At 34.8% G+C, this 21,567-nt stretch overlaps 1 pseudogene; it reads left to right on the top strand.

Annotated features, from left to right (window-relative positions):
• The first annotated feature begins 633 nt into the window (after positions 1-633).
• Positions 634-16,069, top strand: LOC149224853 (putative ABC transporter C family member 15; annotated as a pseudogene).
• Positions 16,070-21,567: the final 5,498 nt, after the last annotated feature.

Below are 21,567 nucleotides of genomic sequence, written 5' to 3'. Positions count from 1 at the left end.
GTTTCTACCAAGTTCATGGATAAATAGCAAACAATTTTAATATACAGTAAAGGAATCTAGTTATGTTCTAAGACCATTCAGTTAATTCCTAGTCTGTTGAATTGAGCATACCTTGCAGAGCGAGAGCAACCCAGTAACCAGCAGGACCTCTCTTATGCAGAATCACTCCAAAATGCTTTCCACCTTGGAGATTTTGAAGGTGCATGGAGGGCACAACTGACTGCCTGTCAAACTCAAACCATGCTTTACACAATTGTTTCCGAAGGATGGAAAATGAAGTTGGGAAGGCCACATATTTGATTGATCGCTCGCTAACGCCGCAGCATTGCCTCGATTGTCTCCTCTGCAAGCACAGCCTCTCGAGGCAAATTAGAGAATGGAAGTCAAATTTCGAAAAGCTCTTTACAGAGCTTCAAACCGACATTTCTGTGTTTTAGAATGCTCGAGGGATTGTTACGTGGGCACCGCATCAGAAAGAGCTATTAAAAAATTCCAGCACAATACTTTGTGCCAGGATTAAACTTATTAGATGATTGTGGTGTAAGAGATTGCAAATTGAGGATTGCTACTGCATAGTATACGATTCATGGAAGTAGACAAACAACTTCCCTTGAGAAAACTGCATTTTGACTAATGGCAACATCCAGGACATCAGAGGCAGGTATCAAACAGTCATGTGGGGTGAGCACTTGTCAGGCATCAGAATCTGGTTCTCTCAAGAACTTATCAGAAGGCGGAATCTCTCAAGTACTGGAAGCAAGAAGCTTGAAGAAAACATCAATAGTTGGTTATTCCAGTGTACAAGAAGCAAGCAACGTGAAACAAAATTTGAAGACAGGAGTTATATTACCAGCATCTGAGAAAGCTATATTGGAACAAGCACCCAAGGTAGTTGTTTCCCGGGTTGCAGAATTGGCGTCTCATAAAATACCACCAAAGGTTGTGGTTACTTCTTCATTATCGGAAGCAGGTCCGTTACAATCACCCACATTGAAACATGCCCCCAGAGCAGAGGAGGGGGTTTATCAGGTGACTGGTGAAACTTTCCAATTTAATAATCCTATCGGCCTTCAAGAGTGACATAAAAGAATGGGAAAAAGAATTAAAAATATCTTCAAGAGTGACATAAAAGAATGAGAAAAAGAAGTGAAAGAATGGGAAAAAGCAGTAAAAATATCTTGCCATGTCAAGAAGGCAACTCAACGGATATTTGGAAAAAGCAATCACACTTCAAATCAACGGTTGAAAGTGTCTCACCTGATCCAACGGAGCAGGGTAAAAGTGTTGACTATTGTTGATGCATAGGAAAGCCTATCGGCCTAAAAATCAACCGTTGAAAGTGTCTCACTTAATCCAACGGAGCAGGGTAAAAGTGTTGACTATTGTTGATGCATAGGAAGGCCTATCGGCCTAAATATCTTGATTTTAGTGTTGAACGTTGTATTCTATTTTTCCTTGATATTATGATATTTACAATTTTGGAGTATGTGGTCTTAAGTTTTATATTTGGTTTTTCTTTATATATTGAAGTTTTTTGAAAATTTTTCTTATTTTTATTTTTAAAAAAATAATATACATATTTAGTTTTAGATTTTCAGACATTATTTTCTTATTTTTCTTTAATATCACATATATTAGATTAGATTGAAGAGTTAAAATTTGAATTCAAAAATTCTATATAGTTATTTTCAGGTTTTGAAACATACTTTTCCCATTCTTGATAAGGATATCACATGTCTTAGATTAGATTGAAGGAATCAATAATATTAAAATTTGAATTCATATATTTGATATTTGTATAATTATTTTTAAAAATTGAATTCATATATCTGATATTTGTATAATTATTTTTTATTCATAGAGAGGATGTTTCTTGGAAACCTCTTTTTTTTCTTTTATGAAGGAAAATAATATATAAAAACCCTCCATAATTATTTTTAGGTCTTGAGATATACTTCTCCTAACTGATGTCTCATGTACTAGATTTAAGAGATTAATAATACTAAAATTTGAATTTATATGTTTGTTAATTGTGTACTATATTTTTTCATAGATAGGGAGGTTACTTGAAAACCTCCATTTTTGTTTCTCAAAAGAAGATAATATAAAAAAGACACCTCCCTAGTTTTTTTTAGATCTTGAAATATATTTCATCTAACTCCTAAGAAAGATATCAATATGAATTTAAAAGATTAATAATACTAAAATTTGAATTCATATATTTGATATCATAATTATTAATAGCATCTTAATTCATTTAAAACTATTTTAATATATGATTTTAAATTTCCCACACCTTTACTTATTCTTGACCCCATAATCTGTAATTCCCTTTACACATCATAATTATTTTCACAACATTCCAATATGTCGTTTGTGGCCCCATAATCTATAATTCCCTTTACAAATTATAATTCTTTACACAACATTCCAATATGTCGTTTGAGGTGGTACCACTAGACAATAAATATGTCAACTTAGTTTTGATATTGGTGAGATTGATCTCATAATTTTATTTTCACAACATTCCAACATGTTGTTTGAAGTGGTACTGATAAACAGTAAATATATCAAATTAGTTTTGATACTGGTGAGATTGATCACACTTGTAACTTATTATTTGTATATTATTTTATTCATTAGTTTAAAATATCCTCAATTAATAACTTCAAAGCTATTACTTAAGTTAAGATTTAATATTAGTCAGATAGATTAAAGTTAAACTCATAACTAATAGTGTGTATCATGTTTCATTCACCAACTTAGAGTATCCTCCATTAGTAACTTCAAAACTATTTCCATAGGTGTTAAACAAAACCCAAGGCACATTTGAAACCTATATAATAACTCCGTTGCAAGCAAAGATGTTATCCTTCATTGTCAACCCTTTAAGCCTAAGATACCATGCTTGGGTCTTATATCTATAATACCGAACATCATGTAAATGATTATTGCCTTATCTAACTTTCACCTACCCTTCTAAGTCATCCACATATAAAAGTATATTCACAACATTCCTATGTGGTCAAATTTAATCTGGAATACTATGGATTGTTAAATAAATCTTCAATTTATAATCCCAACATTCATGTGTCGTCACATTAGTTTGGAACATGATGGATTGTTAATTCCACATTCAATTTATTTTCGTGTACGAAGCTTGTTTCATTCCATACATTTCCTAATTCAACATGCAAACACAAAGTTTCTTTTCCTTCACATTTGTAACCATGATATTATTCCATGTAACCTCCCTTCCCAATATCTTATAGAAAAGGGCAATGCACCTACTTTGTTACTAGGGCTAATTCTATTTGGTTCTTTATTTATCCAATATCTTCCTTGTGAACAAAAAAAATTTAATAGTACCTTAATCTTATTCTTCATTCAGTAAACATGTCATCACTTTCATTTCAAAGCCTAATCAAATGAGTTCAGTTCAATGTAAGTTTGAATAGATGCCATTAAGGTAATGTTCACCTTAAACTTCACAGTACTAGTGATCACTCCATTATCACTAAGGCATGTTCACCTTAAACTTCATGGCACTCGTTATCACTCCATTATCATTAGGAAGTTCATCTAATTTTGGGTCACAAGTGGTGCTCCTTAACCAAATTTTTTAGCTTCACCTTTAGTAGATTTACACTAATTTCTTTGTCATCACTAGAATCATTGTACTCTTCCTCTTCATCACCCTCAATCTTGTTATTGGATATAAGAATTGGCTACATTGACCAAGGGATATTCATCAAATACAACATCCTTGCTAATCACAATATTCTTGTCCTCTAAATTATAACCCATATACATTTTATTTCCCATCACTTCGTATGCAAATACATTTCCTTAATTGGAAACATGGAATACTTCCAAAGATCCTTTAAATGTTTCCTTGGATGTTTGTTCCTTCGTTTATTACTACTATCAAATACTATCAACATTGTCAAAATTCATGTTCCACATTCTCTTGGTAGGAAACTACTTAACAAGTACATCGTTATATGATATGCTTAAAGGAAAAGGAAATATGAAGTGTCTCTTCCATTGAGCACACTGCATGGCATATTTACTACAACTATGTTTTCCTTTAAGCCTCCATTTTGATGAGAAGTATAAGTTTTCTTGCATTTCTTTTTGATTGTGTGTTCCTCGCAATATTACTAGAAATTCATAAAAGCATAAAAATATAACTAATTATTTATACATTGTTTTATTTATTAGTTTAAAATATCCTCAATCAATAATTTCAAGGCTATCACCTCACATTGAGGTTTGATATTAATCACATAGAGTACCCTTTATTAGTAACTTCAAATCTATTTCCATGGGTGTTGAACAAACCCCAAGACATTTGAAAACTATACAATAACTCCCTTGCTACAAGAGATTTTTCATTGTCAAACCTTTAAGCCCACAATAGAGTGAGTGCATGAGTCATATATCTATAGTAGTGAACATTATGTAACCCTTGCAACAAGGGATGTCTTTCATTGTCAAACCTTTAGGCCCAAGACATAGTGCATGAGGCATATACCTACAATAGTGAACATTATATAAATGCTTATTATCTTATCTAACCTTCACCACCTCTTTTAAGTCATCCAAATACAAAAATAGTGACAACATTCCTTTGTCTTGTAAATGCTTATTATCTTATCTAACATTCACCTCCCCTTCTAAGTCATCCAAATACAAGTATAGTGACAACATCCATTTGTCTTCACATTTCTCATTCATTTAGGAATATGATGGATTGTTAAATCCACCTTCAATTTATTTTTCGTGTACCAAAATTGTTTCGTTCCATACACTACCTAGGTCAACACACAAACACAAGGTTACGAGGTTTCCTTTATGTTGCCTTTGTAGCCATGAGGTTATTCCATATAAACTTCCTAATATCTAATTGAAAGGGGAAGCAATTTTTACATCCATCTAATGACCTTGCCACTTTGTTAAAAAATGTGTAACTAGGTTCGGTCTTCATAAATATGAAATGTACTTTTGATTCTCGTATATTTGAAAATGAAAGAAAAAATATTATTGCTATTTTGAAGCATGGGTTTCATGCTCAAGATCCTTTATTTTAGAGGTCAAGCACCCATTGAGTGTTTCTAGGGTTTTTCCTAGGTCAAGAAGTCAAAAGAGTCATTGGCATATGTTGAAGACCCCATTAGGCACATTGTAACTTGTAAAAAGAATTATTTTTGCATTTAAAAGTATTAGAACACCATCCAAGACCAAGTCGTCCTGCTAGCTAAGAAGTATGTCGTTTTTTAGGATCCTTTTCCACCTTAGAAGCGTATATAAAGGAAGGAACTCGACCTCCCTTGGACACACATTCAATTCTCATCATCTAAGCAAAGGAGAAGAGCAATAAGGCTAGTGAAGAAGGAGAAGGACGAAGGAAGAATGTTTTGGGCTAATTCTCTCCTACACGTGTGAAGAAGAAGAGCTCGAGTTTGTTGCTTCAAAGTCGAAATTCTAAAGTTTCTAGAAGAAGATCGAAGTTGCTAGAAGAAGAGCCTACTAGGTCACACTCTAGCTGTAGAAAAGAAGCAAGTTTTCGCTCACATGTGTAGATGCAATAACAGTTGTTGGGGCTGAAAATTTCAGAGTTGCAGTAGAGGCCGAAAATATGAAGCTGGGGGTCGAAGTTGTGCTGCTGGAAGAGATTTGACTGGATTTGACTTAGACAAAGGAAGCACATCATCAAGAAGGTCAGACTTGGTCTTGGAAGGGTATTGGTATTGCTCTAGAGGTCTTCGAATTCGTCAATTGAAGAATCTATAAAAATATAAGAGATTTACAAGGTTTCCTCTCAAGTGGAGAGGTTTTGGCCCTGACTTGCAGCCTATATCCAATTTTCTTGTGTACTATTGTTCCTCTTATTTTAGTAGTTGTTTTATGATAAGAACAAACATAATAATAATAAAAGAATAAGCTAATAAGAAAGAAAAAGTAAAAATACATCACAAGCAATTATCAAGAATAGAGAAATCATCCTAACTATTGCCATATAGATTTCTCAACATAGTATCAGAGCTAAGGTTGGTAAGGGCATAATGAAGATCTCATCTACATTAAGGAAGTTCCTAAAAAAGTTTACAATGGTGGTAAGTCATCTCAAGAATGGCATCAAATAAGTATGGGATCTATTATTTTATCTTAAGAAGGAAGTGACCAAGACATCTACAAAGGACAAAGGATTATTCTCAGCACTCACTTGCACATTTCAAGATGAGAATATTTGGGTAATCAATAGTGCAACACCGAGACATATCACTAGTCAACACAAGTAACTAAAACAATTATCAAAAGGAAAGTCATTTTACTCCGTAGAGTTTGGGGGCAATAAGAGCTACCCTATGAGAGGAATTGGATCAACCTCGCTAGAGCTAGAGAATGGAGGAAATATTCATCTAAAAAATTTCCTGTTTGTTCAAGTTTTTCACAAGAATTTACTTTCCATTTAATGTCTAGAAGATAATGGTGATAAAATTTATTTCATAGATGAAAAGGTTGTAGTATGGGATAAAAACTCAAGCATAAAAGATGCAAGGATGATTGGGATCCATGAAGAAAGACTTGAAAGATTGTTAACTCTTCTCACTCAAGCCTTGGTTCACATTGAAGTTAGCCCATGTGAAATTTGGCATAGAATATTTGGTCATCTTCACTACAAAATCTTACCAACCCTCAGCTCGATGGTGAATGGCATCCTCGAATTAAAAGAAGACCATTAAAGATTATGCAAGGTATGTGCATTGGGTAAAAACACCAACAAACCATTTGGAAGCAGTGCTTCAAGGTCAAAAGAAATTTTGGATCTCATTCATTCCAATGTTTGTGGTCCTATGACTTTAAAATCTCTTGGAGGTCATCTATACTATGTAACATTCATTTATGACCATTCAAGGAAAACTTGGGTTTATTTAATGAAATCCAAGGATGAAGTATTCATCAAATTTCAAGAATTCAAAGCTAAAGTAGAGAACCTTACAAAACGGAGAATCAAGATTTTAATGTCCGATAATGGAGGAGAATACACATCAAAGGAAATAATAGCATTTTGTAAGGAGTTTATGATTAATAGGGAGTTGATAGTCCCATATAATCCCGAACAAAATGGAGTTCTAGAATGAAAGAATTGATCCATTGAAGAAAGTGTAAAAGACATGTTACATGATCAAGATTTGCCAAAATTTGGTGAATCTACTAAGGCAACTATATACATACAAAACCGAAGTCCCCACAGATCACTAGATAACATGAAGAAGCATTCACTGGAAGAAACCAAGTGTGGACCATCTTTGAATTTTTGGTTGTCTTGTCTATATTCATATATCAAAAGACAAGAGAAAGAAATTGAATCCTTCAAGCATGAAAGGAACATTTGTTGGCTACAATAATACTTCAAAGGCATATAGGATCTACATAAAAGAAGGACATCGAATAGAAGTTAGTTGAGATGTGATATTTTAATGAAAGTATTGCATTCAATAAATCAAAGGAACTCCCGATGGAATCTGATGATGAAGAACTTCTTATATTTGAAGAGGAAGGTACAAGGGAGGAAGAAGAACCAAATCATGAAGACAGAGGTCCGAGTGAGTCAGTGCAACCAATGGTCATCCCTAAAACTAGAAAGAGACCTAACTAGGTGAAATCTACTCTACTAGATGCAGAAGGTCATGGAGCAGTGAAAGGCACATTGAGGGAAAGTAAGAAGCCCAAAAGATATTCTGGATATGCAGCCTATATGATGAAACTGATAGAACCAAAGCCATCCACCTTTGAAGAAGTTGCCACACACTAAGAATGGAAGGATGCCATGAATGAAGAGTATCAATCGATAATGAAAAATGGAATTTGGAGATCGTGCCTAGGCCTGAAGAAAAATCTATGGTAACTTCCAAATGGATCTACAAGATTAAACATGCAGCGGATGGAAGTATTGATAAATATAAGGCAAAATTTGTGGCTAAGGGCTTCTCTCAACAAAAAGGCACTGAATACGAAGAGACATTTTCACCTACAACAAGGTATACAACTATACATTTTTGGTCTCTTTGGCAACATCAATGGGATGGAACATCCACCAAATTGATGTCAAGATTGCATTTTTGAATGGCACCATCGATGAAGAAGTCTATATAGAGAAACCCTTGGGATTTGAAGTCAAAGATAGAGAGGCTTATGTTTGCAGGTTGAAGAAGGAATTATATGTCCTTAAGCAAACACCAAGGGCATGGTATGCATACCTACAAAGATTGGGCTTCACAAAGAGTTTTATTCTTCTAAATCTCTATATCAAGGTTGTGAAGAATGAGCATGTTATAATTCTTCTATATGTGGATGATCGTCTCTTGACAGGTGTGGAAGGTCGAATCCAAGAGTGTGAGAAGAAACTAGCAAAAAAAATTGACGTGAAGGATCTAGGGTTGATGCACTACTATTTGGGACTGGAAGTTTGGCAGGGGCCTGATGAGATTTATCTAGGTCAAGGAAAGTATGAGATCGAGATGTTGAAGAGGTTTGACATGATGGATTGCAAACCTATGACAACCTCCATGATCACAAACTTGAAGAGGCTAAGAAGTTCTAAATCAATCCCTGTGGATTTGACCAGGTATAGACAATTAATTGGATCAATGATGTACTTGGTGAATGCTCGACCATAAATGTTTTGAAGTAAATGTTCTCAGTTAGTTCCAAGTTGAGCGGGAGCATGATCATTGAATAACAGCCAAGCATATACTGAGATATCTGCAAGGAACAATCTGCTACTCCTTGAATTATGATAAGAGGAATGATGTCCACCTGATTGGATATATAGATTCTGACTGGGGAGCTAGTGAGAATGATGGAAGAAGGATTATTGGATGATGTTTCAGTTTGGGATCCTCCATGATCTCATGGATGAGAAGAAATAAAGAATCAATTGCTTTGAGTAGTGTTGACGTTGAATATATTATAACCTATGAAGTAAGTAGAGAAGTTGTTTGGTTGAGGAAGTTGTTGTCCAACTTGCTTTAAGGACCAATGGACCTTGCAATGGTACATTGTGACAACATCAGTTGTATAAGGTTGTCTGAAGACCCAATGTTTCATGGAAAGAAAAAGACAGACATTGGAGAAAGAGGGTTAAATTTGAGTGGTGGACAAAAACAGAGAATACAGATTGCCCGTGCTTTATATCAAGATGTAGACATTTATATTTGTGATGACCCTTTTAGTGTTGTGGATGCACATACCGGAAAACATATTTTCCAATTATGTTTCTCTTATCCTTTACATACTGTAGGTTTGCTGAATTAATTAGTTTTAATGTTTTGATGGAATGATGAAGCTCTACAGTAGCACTCTGCAATTCATTGTTCAGTCTGGATAATATACATTGCTGGTTGTGCCGCTGCAAATTCATGTCCATAAACATCTAAGAAATTGGAGTTGCTTGTTATAGGAATGCATACTTGGTATTCTGGGTTCAAAGACTGTAGTCTATGTAACTCATCAAGTGGAGTTTTTACCCTCTGCTGACATCATTCTGGTAGGTTTGAATTTCTTTCATCCTGTTCTAGTGATATTAAAATTTTCAATGTGATTGGTAAAGGGACAGTGGGTTTATTGATCATTTATTGATAGGAGGAGATAAGTGATCCATATTTTGTTGATGCAGTCTCTTCACGACCATCCCAAAGTTTACCCAGATAAACCGAATCATATCCTCCATCTCCAACTTGATTCTTCTATCATTGTCTGTCAAACGGCTAACAACAAAACTCTCGCAAAAATCAAGAGTCTTGATTCTTTCACCCAGATAAACCGAATCATATCCTCCATCTCCAACTTGATTCTTCTCGTGAAAATCATTGTCTGTCGTGGAAATCATTGTCTATCAAACCGCTAACAACAGAACTCTCGCAAATATCAAGAATCTTGCTTCTTCTCGTGGAAATCATTGTCTGTCAAACCGCTAACAAAAACTCTCGCGAAAATCAAGAGTCTTCTTTCTGCTCACACTTATAGCCACTAATAAAGTAGTTACTATAAACACAACCGCTCCAACGGATTCACCGTGAGTTGTTAAAATCAGTTAGTAATTAATAAACCAAACAATACGTGTCAGGTGCAATTAAATCAACGGATCTGGTTAATCCATAAACTAAACAAAATCTGTGAGGTGCAATTAAATCAACGTAGCTGGATAATCCATAAACCAAACAATACCCCTCATGTGCAATTAAATCAACAGATTTCGATAATCCAATCGTCTAACGATGGATCAAATGGCAAAAAATGATGACAGGTGTGTAGTGAAGGGAGTTGGTTTCAGAGTCCCTCTGAAATGAACTTTCCTAAAATCTACTTGTCATCCCTGTGTGCCGTTAGATTATGTGTTAGACGATTAGAGGATTGTTAATCGTTCGATCCATGAAGGTAGTTGAGTGGTTACAACTGTTCACGCTTTGATTTGCCTCGATACCCTTTTCGTCTTCTCCGCTCTTGCTTCCCATGCTGCCGTGACAGACCTCTGAAACGAACTCCATCGAACCTCTGCGGAAATTTCATCCATGGCTTTCCTGAATGTAGAAATGAGATTCGGATCAAATAAGGTCAGAATCGTTTGATGACGACTGCTGCGTCCAAATGGTTTTCGTGATTGAATCTGCGGGAGTCGAGGGCGAATCCGCCCCAGAGGAAGAAAAGCCGTTGCAAAATCCATTGCCGTTTTCGAAATTTTTCTTTAGATTCGTGTTGGTGTTGTTGAAGACGCTTGCGAATGTGCCAGAAGTGGTGTAGAGTCCTGCTCACAGACCATTCTAGAACCTCTCTTGAAAGACAATCCCCAAAAATGTGGAAACATTAAGGCAGTCTCTACTTATGCAACAACCAACCTTCTCAGTCGGCTGTCATTTTCTTGGGTGAGTCCTTTGCTTGCTGTTGGTTATAAGAGCCCTTTGCATATTGATGATGTAACCCAAGTTGCAGAGGCAGACAGGACAGGCCAATTATACCCTAAATTCAGAGCTCAGCTAGAGGCCAAAGGTGATACAGGCTTATTAGCAAAAGCCTTACTCCTATCTTTTCGGAAGTAAGTACTTTTGATTGCATTCTTAGCAGCACTGGAGACTTGTGCATCATATGTAGGTACATGTTTTATAAATGCCTTTGTTCAGTTTCTAGGTGGAAAGAAACAGTTTGAAAGTCAAGGCTATGTGCTAGTTTGTGCTTTTTTTGTGGCAAAGGTATTAGAGTCTTTGTCACAGCGACAAGGGTTTTTCAAACAACATCAGTTAACTTTACGGGTTAGAGCAGCATTGACAACTATTATATACAGGAAGGGCTTGTTGCTTTCCAGTCAGTCAAGACATAAGCATACAAGTGGAGAGATTATCAACTACATGAGTGTAGATGTTCAGAATGTTTCATGTTTTTGTTACTATATGCATAGTATTTGGATTTTCCCTCTTCAATTTGTTCTGGCCTTCATTATTCTATATCAGACGTTGGGCTTGGCAGGATTTTCAGGGTTGGCAGCCTCATTTGCAGTTTTGTTGCCAAATTTCCCACTTGCAAAATTGCAAGAAAAATTTCAGGAGAGAATAATGGAAGAAAAAGACAAAAGGATGAAGGCCACATCGGAGACATTAAAAATTATGAGGATCTTAAAATTGCAGGCTTGGGAGACAAGATTTCTTCGGAAACTAGAAATTTTGAGGCAGGCAGAATATAGTTGGCTACAAAATATGTTTACGCATCAGCTATCACAACATCTGTTTCCTCTGTTGGACCAATATTTATCATTGTTGCAACTTTTGGTACGTGTATGCTTATAGGAGTGCCTTTGAGAGTAGGGAGAATTATTTCTGCACTCGCAACCTATGGGACACTTCAGGGAGCTATGGGCATGCTTCCTGGCTTAATCCCTCAGATTGCTCAAACTAAAGTGTCAATAGATTGCATTGTGGCCTTTCTGCAGGAGGAATAGCTGCGACACGATGGGGTAGAAAAGGTATCAAAGGAGTCAACAGACTTCGCGATTCAAATCCAAGGAGGGATATTTTCTTGGAATCCCGATTCCTCTAGTCCAACTATAAGAGGTTTAGATGTCCAACTAGAGAGAGGCATGAGGGTTGCAGTATGTGGAACTGTTGGTTCAGGAAAATCAAGCCTTTTATCCTGCATATTAGGTGAAATACCAAAAATATCAGGCTCTGTTAGCTTAAGTGGTACCAAAGCATATGTCCCTCAGTCTCCTTGGATACAAAGTGGGAAAATTAAAGACGCTATTCTCTTTGGAAAGCAGATGGATACTATTAGATACAATAGTGTACTTGATGCTTGTGCATTGAAGAAAGATCTTGAACTTTTTCCTTATGGGGACGAGACAGACATTGGAGAAAGAGGGTTAAATTTGAGTGGTGGACAAAAACAGAGAATACAGATTGCCCGTGCTTTATATCAAGATGTAGACATTTATATTTTTGATGACCCTTTTAGTGCTGAGGATGCACATACCTGAAAACATATTTTCCAATTATGTTTCTCTTATCCTTTACATACTGTAGGTTTGCTGAATTAATTAGTTTTAATGTTTTGATGGAATGATGAAGCTCTACAGTAGCACTCTGCAATTCATTGTTCAGTCTGGATAATATACATTGCTGGTTGTGCCGTTGCAAATTCATGTCCATAAACATCTAAGAAATTGGAGTTGCTTGTTATAGGAATGCATACTTGGTATTCTGGGTTCAAAGACTGTAGTCTATGTAACTCATCAAGTGGAGTTTTTACCCTCTGCTGACATCATTCTGGTAGGTTTGAATTTCTTTCATCCTGTTCTAGTGATATTAAAATTTTCAATGTAATTGGTAAAGGGACAGTGGGTTTATTGATCATTTATTGAGAGGAGGAGATAAGTGATCCATATTTTGTTGATGTAAATGATATTCTTCACAGGTAATGCGAGATGGTGAAATTACTCAGGTTGGCAGATATGATGACATCTTACAATCAGGCACAGATTTTGTGGAATTAGTTGGTGCACATCAGAAAGCTTTGAAAACTATTTCTGCTATGGAGAAATCTGAAGTGTACACATCAGAGAGATTTGTTGAAAGCTCATGTCCTGGCAATACAGTTGCAGTGAAAAATGTTACTGCCAGTGACACACTAGAGCAGTCCGGTGTTCAGAACTCAATAGATGTAGAGGAAGAGTTGAACCAGAAAACCACAAAGAAAAATTGGATAAAGAGAATAAAAATTCACAGCTTGTACAAGAAGAAGAAAGAGAGAGAGGCAGGGTAAGCATGTCGGTATACTGTTCTTACGTTACTGCTGCATACAATGGTACTTTGATACCTATAATACTACTGGCCCAAATACTAAGTCAACTACTTCAAATATGTAGTAACCTCTAGATGACATCGGAAGCCTCTACAAAAGAAAATGAGAGTCCCGCTATGAGAAAGTCCCTTTTCATTCTGGTTTATGTTGCTTTGACATTAAGCAACTCCCTGTGCGTTCTTGTGAGGTCTATGCTTCCTCCATTGGTTGGACTTAAAACTGCTAATCAACTTTTCAGCACTCTGCACAGGTGTATATTTCGTGCACCAATGTCCTTCTTTGATGCAACTCCATCTGGGCGAATACTGAATCGGGTCAGTTGACATTTATTGTTTTAATAGGCTAATACCTTTCTTGAGAGAGAAGGAAATCATTTGATTCTAGTGGGTTAGTAACAAGCTCTCTATTTCTTGGCAGGCATCAACTGATCAGAGTGCAGTGGACACATTGATTCCTTCTCAACTAGGAGAATTGGCTTTTGCATTTATACAACTTTGGGGGATCATTGCAGTCATGTCTCATATTGCTTGGCAGGTCTTCATTGTGTTTATACCAGTGGGTGCAAGTTGTATATGGTATCAGGTATTCTCTGTATTTCTCAATAATAATAAATACGAACTTGCAAATTTTAATTTTCTCAGAGGAACATAAATTGGCGATAAGAGAGTTTGATTTCTACTTCAAGATTTGCTGTAGGTAGATCCAATAATCTGATTGAAAAGGATGTTATCAAATAGATTAAGTTGCATCAGGATTCTATCATGACAACAATTTATCTGTATTTCTTTGTTTCCATGCTTTTGGGTTTTTATAGTAATAAGAGAATTCTTGTAACTCCTCTGACCTTCCTTGCAACAATACTACATAACATCAACTAGGGAACTGGCTCGGCTGGCATCAGTTTGTAGAGCTCCAATCGTACAACATTTTGGAGAATCAATCTCTGGAGCAGCCACCATTAGAAGTTTTGACCAGGAATTTTGATTCATGGAAAGAAATCTCGAGTTGATTGATATATATATGAGACCTAGTCTCCACAGTGTTGGAGCCAATGCATGGCTTGGCATTCGGATGGATTTTCTGTCAAATCTTGTGTTTGCATTCTTTTTGGTGTTCCTCATTCGCTTGCCTCAAGATGTAATTAGCCCAAGTAGCTACAGAAGCACTATCTTGGCTTACAATTATTTTTCCTAAACTGATCTCAGCAAACTAGACATATTCTTTATAATGAAATATGAAAGTAAATGAAATGGCACCTTAACAGTCACTGCAGGGTTGGCAGTAACATATAGTCTAGGTCTGAACATGGTACAAGCCTGGGTAATATGGTGCCTTTGTTATGTGGAGACCAACATGATCTCAGCGGAGAGAATAATGCAGTATTCACGAATTCCCAGTGAGTCACCAGTGATTATAGAGAATTGTAGACCAAACTCCAACTGGCCATCTAAAGGAACGATAGATCTAACTGATTTGCAGGTGAGAACTCAATACAAATAGACTCTTTTTCACGCATTCAATGCTAGTAATTTGCATGTCAGTTCATCTATAAATTTGATCCATACAATCAGGTGCGTTATGGACCACATCTTTCGCTTGTCTTGAAAGGCCTTACATGCACTTTCCCTAGAGGCACGAAGGTGGGAGTTGTGGGGCGGACAGGAAGTGGCAAATCTACTCTTATTCAATCCATTTTTCGCATTGTGGAAACAACAACGGGCAGAATTTTCATTGATGGAGTCGACATCTCATCCATAGGCCTCCATGACCTAAGATCCAAATTAAGCATTATTCCCCAAGAACCAACAATGTTTGAAGGCACTATAAGAAATAATTTGGATCCTCTCGAAGATTGCTTGGATGATGAGATTTGGGAGGTTAGTTCTGCTTCATATTCTATAAGCATTAGTATCAATTTTAGCACCAATTATTCTTGCCTTCAAGAATATAGATATTTCCCTGAGGATCTTGCTGTAAGTTTATTGTTTATGAATCTACTTCGATTTTGCTTGTGCTTTCAGGCTTTGGACAAGTGCCAACTTGGTGAGATTGTACGAGCAAAAGAAAAAAAACTTGATTCCTCAGGTCTGTGTGTCTTTATCACATTCAATGGAAGTCCTGAAGGAGGAAAATAAAACCTTTTATAGTAGCTATTTCTGCTATTTGCTTTCCATCTTAGTGCTCATGTTTTGTTTATTTTTTGGTGTCCTTGAGACTTGCCTGGTCTCTAGGACCCCTTTTTTTTAGAATGAAAATTGAGAATCGAATTTAATGGAATGATCTCTTGTACATTGTATGAGAATGGAGGAAACTGGAGTGTGGGTCAATGCCAGCTTGTCTGTTTGGGACGGGCACTACTAAAACAAAGTCGGATACTGGGCCTTGATGAGGCAACTGCCTCAGTTGACACTGCAATTGATGGGTTTATTCAGCAAATAATTCGCCACCAATTTTCTACCTGCACAGTCATTACTATAGCACATCGGATTCCATCTGTTATTTAGAGTGATATGGTTCTCCTATTAAAGGATGGTATAACATTTATAAGTTGTTTATTTTCTAGTGTTTTGTTATTTGGACACATTTCATTTTTTACTTACTTTCTATTTGTTTTGAATCAGGACAAATTGCTGAGTATGACACTCCATCTAAACTACTCAGCAACAAATTTTCTGCATTTGCAAAACTTGTTTCAGAGTACTCCATCCAATAGATATCTTAACTAGAGCTTTGGACAATAGAATGGAGAAAAATCTTCATTTCCCTAAAACTCAAGCTGGATAAATGTACAATATAGAGATACAATATAGTAGACTATGAGCTACTATGTAAGCTCATTATTTTATGACAATATTCTATATTTAGGTCCTTAAGAAGAGTTCAATAACTCCTATCAGTGACTTTGACAGTTATGATTTTTCACTTGTTATATACAAATGGAGTTTACACTTTTTCCTGTGTAACTTTTATCACTTCAACAAGGTAATCAAGGTAATATTGGAGAACTCCAGACAACTTGGATTTGTACAGGCAGTGTAGTTGGATGTAAGGTGCCTCTTACTAATTTGTCTTTTTTTTTTTTTGGATTTGTACAGGCAGTGTAGTTGGATGTAAGGTGCCTCTAATTAATTTGTCTTTTTTTTTTTTTTTTCCTTCTTTGATTCTATTATTTTGAGTTTCACATCTGCATTTTTTTGTTTCTATTTTAGTTCTGACCTCTATATGTAGTAATACTATGCCAATTCACATCAACATTTTATTCTCATTTCTACCAAACAAGCTATGTTATACTTGTCAAGGTTCATAGGTCTTGTTATTTATAGGTCTTAATAATAAGTGATGGCTAATTGTTAATGTGTTTTTTCCTTCATGCAATGAACCAACTCAATTTTATTCATAATATTTTGCAGTTATAAACTTTTAAAGTTACCTAATAATCCAATGAGTAAGAATTTGAGAATTCTACTATCTAACCATCAAATATGCCCAAAAGAGGGAAAAAAATATAAGAAACAATGAGAGATGTACAAAATAGACATAGGCTTTTTGTTCTTTAAAAGCAATTTTTTTTTTATTTAATTATTTTTTCAATATTTTTTTTTGTGTAATCTTTTCTTTTGAATAATGATGAAAATATTGGTTTGAGTGGTTGTTTTAATTAATATTCAGTTTAACAAGTTTTGTTTTGTTTTGTTTTTCTTTTTTGTTTTTTTTTTTTTAATTAAAATTTTCAATATAAAAAAAGATATTCTACATCAACTTCAAAAAATCTTCTAATTCACCTAGTTGAGGTAAATTTTCATTTTTATGAGACTTAAAACTTCACTTTAGCTATGGGAGGAACTTGCACACATTTTTTTTGGCACAAAAATTAAATATGTTCTTTTAAAAAGTTTCATACTCCATTAAATGTTTTAAATTCACTATGATAAAAGTTCAACACATTCACTCTGATAAAAGTTCAACACTCACTGAAAAAAGTATAAAGTGTCTTTTTTAAATGAGAAGTATAAATTGTCTTGTTTAAATGAAAAGTTTAGAATGCACGTGATTGATTATAAGAGTGGCTCTCAAATTAAAAAAAACTTTGAAAACAATAAAGTGTCTTGTTTAAATGAAAAGTATAAATTGTCTTGTTTAAATGAAAAGTTGTGTCTTGTTTAAATGAAAAGTTTAGAATGCACGTGATTGATTATAAGAGTGGCTCTCAAATTAAAATTGAAACTTTGAAAAAAATTCCATGAAAGTACAGGGAGTTATCTCCTTTGTATGAAAGTATAGGGAGTTATCTCCTTAGTTTAATGTTCTTTCCATGCCAATTAAAATGTAATGAGGGATCATTCCAAAGTTTCTATAGAATTCATACTATGCTTTCTCCCCCATTTAAGACTTTCTCATCATTACTAAGGGTTTAGGTTTTAGTGGAGTGAAATTTGGAACTTAAGACCATTGAAAGATCAAAAGTGTTGAAATTGGCAACTAGGGCCAAATTCCACCTTTGGACAATTCATTTGATGGAGATGATGATTGCATTAAATTTCACTTTATGAGAGAGAAGATAATTGTTGGGAATACTTTCTGTAACCTAATTGTTGGCCATACTTTCTGTAAAATAATCTAATAAAAATAATAAATAATTTTCACAAAACCGCTATTCTTGATCGTTTTTGTTGCAAATTCAATGGAAAAAATATAGGTATAATGAAAATGATGAGCACATTTTTATCACATAATTTGCGACCTAAAACTAGATAACCATGTTTAAAATTTAAAAGTGATAGATTGTAAAGGAAATAAATAAAACATAATCCTGATTATAACAAGCTGTAAATTTTTGTCCGTGGAAGATTTATTTGCATAATGAAAAAGGCAATATGGGAGATTCCAATCACGTTCCAAGGCATTTTTTAAAATGTGGATGTGACAAAAGGTTGTTGTGGAAGGTGCTGTTTGTATATGGGAAATTTCTTGATCATTGTATATAATCCTAATATTGATAGATATGTCTACTAAGTGGTTCCAGTTAATGGGGCATTGATTTGAGCGTTCAATATATTTTTATTCTTTATCAAAGCATTCTTTTGTTGTATTTGTGTTCTTCAATTTATGCCTTATGACGTTTCTTTTGCAACATCTGGTGCAAATGCTAGTTAAATCAGTTGACAGGGACTATTTTTTTAGAAATCGGCATGCTCACTCGTCTCTGGTTTCTTAACCTCTCTCAGTGTTGCCATCTTGCCATTTTTTCTCTCTGACAATTTTTGCTGACCTACAATGGGATCTTTGAGCGGTTTTAATGAGAAATAGGATATACGCTGACAAAATTAGAGGTATTGTTTTTCTTTTGGATTAATATTTATTTTCACTAAAAAAATGGTTAGGCTCAATAAGTGTGATTTCTCAAGAGCATAAATGCTTTAAAATAGAGACTCTAATTGAACTAAACCTTGGGCTAATTTAATTATCAATATTTGGTAGGTGGATGGTAAAGATTTAACTTCCAATAAATATTTTAGAATATTTATAATAATACACAAATCAAAGATTAAAATTTATCTTCAAAGTAGTTATTTCCTTTCCCTCTTTTATTTAATTTTATTAATTAAAAAATATCTCATATAAACAAGTTTCATATAGAGTTACGGGTTTTTGGTCATGTGGTATTGATAAGCCATGGTATTGTACAAACCCTATTTACAGATATCTCCATGGTAAGTGTTTTGATGTTTATTATGGATTGATGTCTATCAATGTTTACCAACCATTTAATACAACTTGAGTGGGCCTAATGGTTAAGAGGATGTGATGGGACCCAGCCCACACCTCAACGTAATCTTGGTTATCCACCTGTCCGGGATTTATGATGTTGGTGGGTTCAGAATGTGGTCTCTCGAGTCACCAGTTATCCTTTGATGTTGTTGATGATACTCTTTACTTCTGCTATGGTGCGAAAGTCGTTTTAAATTCTGGTTTCGATGTGCATAGGTGACGACACAATGATTCTCTCGGCTACAACTCAGGTAACTTGTCCCTCCGTGCTTTATATTCACCCTCTTCTGTTGTAGTAGCTGACCAATGCTTGCTCCTCTTATCTCATGTCTCTTTTAGTTGTCTACGGTTCTATTCGGTGCGATTCTTGGTCCAGTCGTGCCCAGATATGTTACTCTTTCCCTCTGCTTTGTTATGTCTCGGTTCAGGTAACGTTGGGCAATATATGCTAACTGTGGCTCGTTTGATTTGTACAGGTCAAGGGTTTGACCTGGGGCACACAAACTTAACACAATTTGGTCTCCAAGCTATACATCCCTCCGCTGGTAGGATCTGTCTTCCACAGTTTTTCAACTTACAGTTAGGGTTTCTTTTTGTTTCTGTGGTATTTGCTTCTCGCTATCCGGTTGCTGTGTACAAGTTAGGTCGTTCTCATGACTTAGGCTTGAGTCTGGTTCTGAGTTCCGGTTTAGTTATGGTCCTGGTCTGGCTCTTTGGTTGAGGTTGAGGGTTTCATTGACATCAAACCCTGGACTAGGGTTTGTCCGTTCTATTGGACGATGTGCACTTGATTTTTTTGGACAATGTAATACCTAATTTGCATGGAACATCAGAAATGTAAATATAAGTTATCTGTCTCTGTTTATTTACGAAAAGGTGTGAAAGTTTGTCCAAAATTACCTCTGTTGCAATTCGTTTCCCCGGTGCTTTGATTTCTGTGTTCTCCTTTCGGTCGATTCGCTGTACATCACTCTTTTGGTTGTGAATTCAATTTGATTATCCGTTCGCTCTGGTCGTGGATTTATATGCGTGTTCAATGTTGCTTTCTGTTAAGAGAGGAAGAAAAAAAAACACGACCTATAGTAGTAGGCCCGTACTTTGTCTGCTATCACTAAGTTCAATTGTTCAATGGATACATAATGGTACAGCACGTAGGCAATGACATAGATGGACAATAGGAAAATTTTGTGTTATGTCTCTTTCTTATTTCTCGTATTTGGAAATGCTGAACCCTTTACATGTTTTCCATTGTTACATTTATACATGTTCGTTTACAGTTAATGAAATTGTAGTTACTTTCGGTTATAAGCAGTATAGTTGCATAACTACTAAATACTCGGTTTTGTTTACATGACAAGATTTACATTCAGACATTTTTGTCTTTTCCTTTTTTTTTTTTTCTTAAGATGATAGAACAATTACTAATCTGTTGCTTATTAAGGTTAGATACGTAACAACCCTAACCGACCAACTAACTTTTGACTAATACAACAATTAAGAAAGAAAATGAAATCCTACCTCCTACCCTGATAAACTAAACATGAAAGACAATCCAAATGCTAAATCAACTTTCCAACCTGGCAGAGACATCACCCGGTCATGGCGCCCTAGCTGGATGCTCCTGCATCAGCATGTCTTTCCTCCTAAGAGGCCACAGGTTCAAAACCAGGAGGGGTAGAGTATGTATGCCTTAGTAGACTTAGCAGTCAAATCACTGCGGAGGTGAGTACCTTGTCACACCAATGTAAGGAGGTCTCATACACCAATGTGGTGTCTAGCTTAATAAAATTAAATAATAATAATTTATATATCTATTATGTAGAATTATTGATTATAATTACTTATTTATTTTAAATTTAAATAAAACTTGATTATTCTTGATTATTCCTAATAATTTATTTCTAATAGTTATATTTATTGATGTAACATAGTATTTTGTAAAATACTTTTAAAAATAGTCTCTTTTTAAGCATCTATATATTTTTAATTTATTTTGTTTAATAATGGTTTGTATTTATGACTTTTTAGATGTATTATCCTTTGTCACACCAATGTAAGGAGGTCTCATACACCAATATGGTGTCTAGCTTGATAGTAATCTTAAAATTAGATAATAATAATAATAATAATTTATATATCTATTATATAGAATTATTGATTATAATTATTTATTTATTTTAAATTTAAATAAAACCTGATTATTCTGGATTATTGTTAATAATTTATTTCTATAATTATATTTATTGATATAATATAACATTTTGTAAAATACTTTTAAATATTTTTTTTAAAAATAGTCTCTTTTTAAGCATCTATATATTTTTAATTTATGTTTTTTAATAGTTGTTTATATTTATGACTTTTTGAAATGTATTAATATCAATGTTTCCATGTGATAGTACTATGTTAGCTGTAAGAGTATGTAATATTATTTTGATTTTA

Source organism: Pinus tabuliformis, chromosome Q (assembly GCF_031772625.1).
Source record: "Pinus tabuliformis cultivar Carrire ecotype Pingquan chromosome Q, CPIR1, whole genome shotgun sequence".
NCBI classification, from domain to species: Eukaryota; Viridiplantae; Streptophyta; class Pinopsida; order Pinales; family Pinaceae; genus Pinus; species Pinus tabuliformis.
The sequence above is the reverse complement of the archived record's forward strand: the minus strand, read 5'-3'. Positions and strand labels throughout refer to the sequence as shown.